This window comes from Crocuta crocuta, unplaced genomic scaffold (genome assembly GCF_008692635.1).
Source record: "Crocuta crocuta isolate KB4526 unplaced genomic scaffold, BGI_CrCroc_1.0 scaffold130, whole genome shotgun sequence".
Classification (NCBI taxonomy): Eukaryota; Metazoa; Chordata; class Mammalia; order Carnivora; family Hyaenidae; genus Crocuta; species Crocuta crocuta.
This window is the reverse complement of record NW_027527920.1, coordinates 4,917,477-4,925,766: the sequence shown is the minus strand read 5'-3', so window position 1 is coordinate 4,925,766 and position 8,290 is coordinate 4,917,477. Positions and strand designations below refer to the sequence as shown.

General features: G+C 50.5%; 1 non-coding gene across 1 annotated transcript; it reads left to right on the top strand.

Moving 5' to 3' along the window:
- Window positions 1-457: 457 nt before the first annotated feature.
- LOC144219087 (U6 spliceosomal RNA) lies at window positions 458-564 on the top strand. Its single transcript, XR_013331301.1, has one exon. It is a non-coding gene; the product is annotated as a U6 spliceosomal RNA (small nuclear RNA).
- The last annotated feature ends 7,726 nt before the right edge of the window (window positions 565-8,290 follow it).

Genomic DNA, 8,290 nt, shown 5'->3' with positions numbered 1-8,290 from the left:
GGTTTGTGAGTTCAATCCCCTCATTCGGCTGACTGCTGTCAGCACAGAGCCTGCTACGGATCCTCTGTCCCCCATCTCTGTCTGCCCTTCCCCCTTTTGTGCTTTCTTTTCAAAAGTAAATAAACATTTAAAACAATAAAATTTTAAACAACCAAAGAGCGTGAACCGTGAGATGTTATGTTTTTGCTTAGGAAGTGCATATTTTAGTTCATGCTTGAAATAGTTACCTGAATTTGAATAATATGTTTACATATATATATACACACACACACACATTTTAAGTAGGCTTCATGCCTAGTAAGGGCCCAATGCAAAGCTTGGACTCACGGCCCTGAGATCAAGATCTGAGCTGAGGTTAAGTTGGACGCTTAACCGACTGTACTACCCAGGTGCCCCTTGAATAATATGTTTTGGATTGAAACTTATTTTTTTATTGTTTTAAAAAGAACAAAGCCTTGTGCTCACTTCGGCAGCACATATACTAAAATTGGAACGATACAGAGAAGATTAGCATGGCCCCTGCGCAAGGATGACACGCAAATTCGTGAAGCGTTCCATATTTTTCATGGAGGAGGACACTTGTGGGGATGAGCACTGAGTGTTATGTGGAAACTAATTTGACAATAAACTATTTGTAAAAAAAAAAAAAAAAAGAACAAAGCCCAGAAAGTGGTTTTATCAATAAATTCTATCTTTGGCTGATGTTGTAGTCTAATTAAAATCCTCTTATTAGTTACTGGATAATTATTTACATAAATTATTATTATATCAGACCATAACCAAAGGATCAGAATTTAAGGTGCTGGGCATGTATAAACCATTGTACAAATCGTTGTGTTTTTTTGTCCTATAGGAAGTTGGACAATGTGTTATAGTATTGTGAAGCCAGCAACTGGCTCATAATAGAAATGTTCTAAGGAAATTTCAAGTGGGGCACCTGCATCAACCTAAAATGACATGAATTCAGTCATAAAAAAAAAAAAAGGAGAAGAACAAAGGAGGAGGTGATTGAAACAATGTCTGGATGGGTTAAAAGTCTGTAATGCTCCCGAAATCGTGTGTAGTTCAGGAGGATTCTGAAGAAACGACACACGGCATACCTAGCGCCCCTGTAATATTGTTATTCATTGAGTTTGGTGATTTTTACACAAAATGGTTTTGATGTTTGGAAGAGGACTGAGTTTAAAAATGATCTGTTGGGGGCGCCTGGGTGGCTCGGTCGGTTAAGCGTCCGACTTCGGTTCAGGTCATGATCTCGTGGTTCGTGAGTTTGAGCCCCAGGTCGGGCTCTGTGCTGACAGCTCAGAGCCTGGAGCCTGCTTCAGATTCTGTGTCTCCCTCTCTCTCTGCCCCTCAGGCTCTCAGTAGCCGCCTTTACAAATAGGTACAAAGTTTCTCCAAAGGCCCTGCTGGAAGTGTTTAGTAATTCCATCAGCATGGCTATGTATTAGGTGCTCGGTGCAGGCACAGGCATTGAGCCGGTCACCCCTGGGTCAACAAAATCAGACAAGTCCTGGGGTCTGCCCTCCGGGGGAGTCCTGTGTGGCTGGTATTGAGGGAAGGGTGGAGGAAGCCCTAGGAGAGGTAGGTGAGTTGTCCAGGTTGTCCAAAGCAGGTGACAAAATTCACCCGAGGGGTCTCGTGGAAGTAGCGGGAGCCTCTGTGGAATTTGGGATCAGGAACAGAGGACGACACCTCAGAGGCTGGCGGGCAGGGAGCAGGTCCTAGAACAGCACGTACCAGCTCTGGGACCCGCAGCAAGTTCTGCCTCCCTCCTCTGGGACGCTGGGTGGGGGCACTAGTTCAGCCTCACTGGTGGATGTTGATGAAGCTCCAGGCTTAAGAAATGGTGGATGATGAGCTCCCAGGGCTCCCGTGAGACTTCCCTTTCTCGATGGTTCTCTACCCGGACGCACCGTGGAATCTGGGGCTTACCTCGCACCTACACTCAGGGAAAACCTTTCAGCAGGGGGGGAGCTCACTTTGCGCATGTGATTCTGGTGAGCGAACCCGGTTCAAGCTCGGAAGGCCTAAAGGAACCGACAGACCGTGCCCTCGCCCGGCCTCCCTCAAATATAAATGGTCTCAGCGGAGCTTTGGGGAGAAACTGAGGACCTATTAATAATGATAGTTCCTGGGGCGCCTGGGTGGCTTAGTCGGTTAAGCGTCCGACTTTCGCTTAGGTCATGATCTCGCGGTTCGTGGGTTCGAGCCCCGCGTCGGGCTCTGTGCTGACTGCCAGCTCAGAGCCTGGAGCCTGTTTCAGAGTCTGTGACTCCCTCTCTCTCTGATCCTCCCCTGCTCACGCTGTCTCTCTCTCTCTCTCCTAGAAATAAATAAAAATATAAAAAAAAAAATAATGATAGTTCCTGGGCTCCTCCCCTGAGATCGTAGGCTGTCTGTAGGCCACTTTCATCCCTCACCCGAGGACTGGCCCAGCACCCGGAATAATACTTCCAGTATTCCCTAACCCCTGAGGGTCTCTTTAGGACTGTGCCCATGACCTCCTGACTCATCTCTAGATTTGGCACCTGTAAGAGCGTGTGTTCAGGTACTAGGTCACATATTTCAACTGCTTTTGATATATCACTAATTTAATCTCACAGCTACCCTGTGACAAAGGTCTACTTGCCCCAGAGAAGGTCAGTGGCTTGCCCAAAGTCACACAGCTTAAAAGAGCCAGAGGTGCGTTAAAAAAAAAAATGTATTGTCAAATTGGCTTCCATACAACACCCAGTGCTCATCCCACCAAGTGCCCTCCTCCATGCCCAGCACCCATTTCCCCCTCTGCCCCACCCCCATCTGCCCTCACTTTGTTCTGTCTTTACGAGTCAGAGGTGGGATTTGAACCAGGTCTGTTTCAGTCCAGAGCCCAAGTTCCTAAGCGTAGCCCCTGCTATTTGATGGAAACAGTCCCGCCTCCAGGAGCTACAGGCTGAGATGGCCGCCTTGAAACAGGCTTCTAGAAAAGGGAGGGCGCATAAAATAAAGGTCTTGACCTAACCTGACGGAATGTCTTACGTTCAGTTAGCACCGCGTCAGAATTTGCAGAAGTCTGGTCAGCGCTACCCCGAAGTTGCCTGGAGCATACTCTCAAGGTGGTGAGAAGCTGTTGAATTAATAAGATGCATGAAGATGATTGCAGGGGAAACACTTTATCTATGGAGGATAATACACTCTTTGGAGGCATTTTCAAGTACTTTCAAAAACTCCCTTTTCCGCACCAATAATTGATAGACTAACCTCAAATTGTTCTTATTTGCTCATTAACATGAGGCCCCCAGGGGTTCACTATGCAACACTTTATTAGCCTGGATTGAGTAATATATTTTAAAGTAATAAAACGACATTATTTTTAAATTATTTTTTAATGTGGACTTTCCAGCCATTGACTGCCCTCTCTGATAGGTCTGAATTAGTGAGTTTTAATTGTGCGCAAAGAAGCAATAAAATAACCATTACTAAGATGATGGGTCCTTCTTTTCATGGCAGGCACCGAGCTGGGCACGTCATGCGCATCTTCCCAGTCAGCCTGAAACCCCGTACTGGGGCACCCCCTGCCCCTCCTCACAGACACAGAACTCACACTCTGAGGGATTCGACTCCTTGCCCTGGGTCCTGGGGCTAATGAGTGGGAGGAGCCAGGAGTCAATTTCAGGCTCATCACTCCTTTTCTGTAACACTTGATGGACACGGTCGAGGTGTGAGCTTGGGTGGCGCTGAACCTGTCTTCGCCCAGAAGATGGCGGTAATAAAAACGAGAAGGTAAGAAAAATAAGAGAGAAATCAAGACATGTCAAGGACACTCAGGACTCCTCGTTGCTTATCTTAAGTGCTGGGTGGGCACGCAAAGATGAGTGGGCGTGGTGTGATGTTTCCGTTTGTGAGTCAACTTGGCTAGACTATGTCCAGTTGTTTGGTCAAGCCAGTCTAGATGTGGGAATGGGCATATTTATTAGACCTGATTAACATTTAAATCTGTAGAGTTGGAATAAAGCAGATTATTCTCTACAGCATGGGTGAGCCTTGTCCAATCAGTAGAAGGCCATAAGAACAAAGATCGAGTTTCCCAAAGAAGAGGGACTCCTCGTCAGGACTGCACCATAGGAATGCTGCCCGAGTTTGCATCCTGCTGCCTTGTGGAACTTGAACTTAAGATGGCCACCGTGACTCTTACATACATTTCCAGCCTGCTAGTGTGTCCTACAAATTTTATGCCAGTACACCTTTCTATGCCATGATTAAGTGAATCACAGCCCTGCATCACTGGGGTTTTTCCATACTTGACCCCTTTGAGAAAGAACCAGAGAAACTAAGTCAAATGGTTCTCACGGATTTGTCCGGAAATGTCACTTTGGAGCCCATCTGACGCTGACTGCTGCAGGTGTCCCCGTCCAGGCTGTGGGCAGTGTGGCTCTGCGCCCTGGCTTGATGCACACCAGCAAAGTGACCTCCTGACTTCGTCCCAGAGGGTCTCTCTCAGCAAAAGTCGGAGGATCTGTAGCCACAAGGCTTCATATCAAAGGGGCTTCTAATGATGCAGAGAATTCAACTCTCCAGAATTTGCCAGGGAATCGACTTCTTCTCTGGAGTCCTTTTATCAGGCAGCATTGAAGCCACTCTTACTCTTCTTATCTTTTATTCAGATATCACCTCTATAAAGAGACTGGCTCATGCCCTCCTGTCCTCGCCTCCATTCCTCCCAGAGAGGGGCCACAGGACAGTGATCATTCCCATTTTACAGAAAGAGAAACCGAGGCGAAGAAAGGCTGCAACTAGCCTCTGATCCTGGGCAGCACCTGTGACAGGCCGGGGAAGGAGCCCTGGTAGGAGACCCCCCAGGTGCTGGCCCGTCACTGGGAGAGCACAGGGCACCTTTTAGCCTGGCCTTGCAGATTAGAACCAGCCTTGCTGCTCCAAAGAGGTCCAGGCCACTGATAGGGGAGTGCGCGGGCACGCTTTAAAGTCATGATTTGTTTTGTTTTGTTTTGTTTTTGTTTCTTACAGTTCACTCAGATCCAAGGCACCCCATTTTGTGCAGATGCTCTGCCCCTCTCTGTTCCCTTGCCCAGGAAGGACTTATATACCCTAAGGCTATTGTTGCTGACTCCGCCTGAAAAGTACTCCCTCTGGAGAAAGAGGATTGCAGCCATCAGCTAGAGAGGGAGGGAGAGACGTGGTCTGAGGTGGAAGGAACAAGCTGTGTCACCTTAGAAAAGTCACTGAACCCCTCTGAGCCTCAGTTTCTGCCTCTGTAAAAGAGTTGCCTCCTAGGGGGTCGTCAGGGGTTTTAAATGAAATAAGAAATGTTGCCATGTTGAATAGACTGTAAAGCGCCGTACCAACATTAGCTATTGTTTTAAAAAAAAAATTTTATATTTATTTATTTTTGAGAGAGAGAGAGGGAGAGCGAGCGAGCAGGGCAGAGGCTGAGAGAGAGGGAGACACAGAATCCGAGGCAAGCTCCAGGCTCTGAGCTGTCAGCACAGAGCCTGACGCAGGACTTGAACTCATGAACCTCGAGACCCGAGCCGAAGTGGGATGCGTAACCGACTGAGCCACCCAGGCGCCCCCAGCTATTGTTATTTTTGACGCCCCATAAAAGGGAGGAAAGTTAAGGAAAGATTTCGAATTGGGGAATTTTGCCTTCTCTGATCTCACGTGACAGGGAGGTCACAGTGCAGAGTTTAAGCGGTCTGCCCCAAATCGCAGGAGGTGAGAAAGCCGGTTTAGGGTTGGGGTAGTGAGGATGGGTGGGAACGAGGGGCATTTTCTGCTTGGGGCGCAGGGACTGGACCACGGTGGGACAGACGAGGGTCCCAGGAGGAGGGGCCGGGGCAGTGGGCAGCAAGGTCGGGGGGAGGCCAGGTAGGCAGTGGCTCTGATGCGAGCCTGAGGACTCAGCGCTGTCACTTGGGGGTGCCACCAGCTCTGTTTACCAAAACCGTGTAGGGGCCGCTAGTGCGAGGACACGTGGATGGTGCAAATCACTCCCGGGTGTGCCTTCTGCTCCAGCAACAGGGCGAAACACATCTGACCCAGGTCCTCTTCCCACGATCACAGACCAGGGGCTAAAGAGGTAGGGCAGGGGTGAGGAGGAGGGCAGAGCTTTCCAAGGGAAAACCCGGCGCTCTCATTCTCTGAGGTCAAGAAATGTGGGCTGTACGAGTTTTGCCATGATCAAAACTATGCCTGAGTCACTTTTGGGCAGAAGTGAGAGAACAAGGGGTGGGGGGGAGGGAGGCAGGGGTGCATACCTAGGCGGGCAACACACCTACACACATCTCCCAAAAGCTGGTTTACCACCCCAGATGACCCGAGGATTCTGGTAATGAGAGTTGTCATTCAAGACAAGCCTGACTCATTTCTCCCACGAAAGGAGGAAAAGAAAAAGTCAGCAAGAGAGAGCGGAATTCATATCTAGGTGGATCTTGAGTGCCCTGTGTCTCCTTCCTTCCTTCTACTAAAATATTTCCCCTTTGGTCTCTCTTACTGCCTCATATTTCACCATTACAGATTTATTCCGTTGGCTATTCAGTCTCCAAGAGTTCTTTTTTTTTTGGTTTGTTTACATTTTTAATTTAAAGTTTATTTATTTTGAGGTGGAGGAGGGGCAGAGAGTCAGGGAGAGAGAATCCCAAGCAGGCTCCACACTGTCAGTGCAGAGCCTGACCTGGGGTTGGTTGCATCAGAGGGGGGCCTGAGGGGCTAAAAGGGGTGAGTAAGGGAGAGGGGGTAGGGACAGAGATCAAAATCCGCACTTTATGGATGAGGAAACAGAGATTCGGACAAAGAAAGAAAGCAGTTAGTCTCTGGTGGGAATAGGCCAAACCTTATTTCCCACCCCAAACTGTCTTCCTCAGAGCTGCTCAGAAGCAACGCCAAGAAATTTGTTGCAGAGAAAACACGCCCCGTTGCCTTTCCCTCTACCTCCAGGGCGATCCAGGAAGCGCGGGCAGCACACGGGCCAGTCCCGAGAGGGCCATTCGTAAGCTGGACGGGAGCTGTGACTCTTGGGCCTGGTCCTAAATGACAGAAGCGCATCAATCAGACGAGAAACCCTCTTCCTCCCTCCCTTCCTCTCCCCAGTCTGCCTCTGGAATTTGAGAGGTCACGCCGGAAGTCGAAGTTGGGGAGGCCATGACAGGGCTCCCCTAAGGTTCTGAGTTTGGAAAAACGCAGGGAGCCAGCCAGATAGGGGTCAAGGAGGGGAGGGCAAAGAACTTGGAGAAGAGATGTCCCGGAGAGCCCCCGTCTGCCTGATGCAGGAAGATGCCTCACTCCCGGGGGTGGGGAGGAACCCCTGACGGTCTGCCCAGTGGGATGTCAGCATGGCCGTGGAGTGGTGCCTGCTGGGGCGTGAAGGCTGCTCTCTCATTATTTCTTGCTCTCCGAGTGCCAGGCCCCAGGTAGGGTTGCACCTGCAGACCCCTTGTGCCGGGTGGGACCACTGAGTGGTGAGTGTGAGTTTTCATGGTCTGTGGCCCTTCAGGCTCTTGCCCAGAAACAGCCACATTCAAGATGACTTCGGTCCTTCAGCCTGGACCCCCGGGGCAGAGGGAGTATGGAGCCCGGAAATAGCCACATTCAAGATGGCGCAGCTCCCTCAGGCTGGACCCCGGGGGCCGAGGGAGTATGGAGCCCTAGACGGCTCAAGTCTGAGACCTAAACCTTCTCTGTTACAAGCCATTTCACTCTGGGGATTGTTTGTTACCACAGCACACCCTGCTGTATTCTGACTGCCCCTCCTGGGGTGTAAGCATGGCTTTTGTTCTGGGTCTTTATGGAAAGTAGACAGAGGCGCGGACCCAGTGGGGCAAACCCAGGCCCTGGAGACATGCCTTGGGTTTCCCCTTCTGGCCGCAGCCCCGTCCCTCAGGCTGTGGGACAGGCGTGCAGGACAGCAGAGGGCACCAGAGGTCTGTCGCCACTGTCCCCACCGGGGAGCAGCACTTGCAGGAGGGGCTCTGGGGCCTCAAGCAGGGAGAGAGCTCAGGCCTTGTCACTGTGGTTGTGGCCAAGTGTCTGTAGGATGCAGACTCAACCTCGGGAGGTTTCAGAGAGCCCGGGGCCCCACCGGGGCCTCCAAAGAGCAGGCCTTCTTCTTTCTCTTTCCCTCTGGGCCTGGCTCTGTGTCCGGTGCTGTCATCAGACCAGAGTGAGGCTGAGATGGGAGCAGGGGGTCAGGACAGAGCGTAAAGGGCGCTGCTGCTACAGGGAACCCACCCACCCAGCCTGGCACGGAGCCGTGGGATCTCAGGCCTTCCCCAAGCCTTCGGCTCTTGAGGCC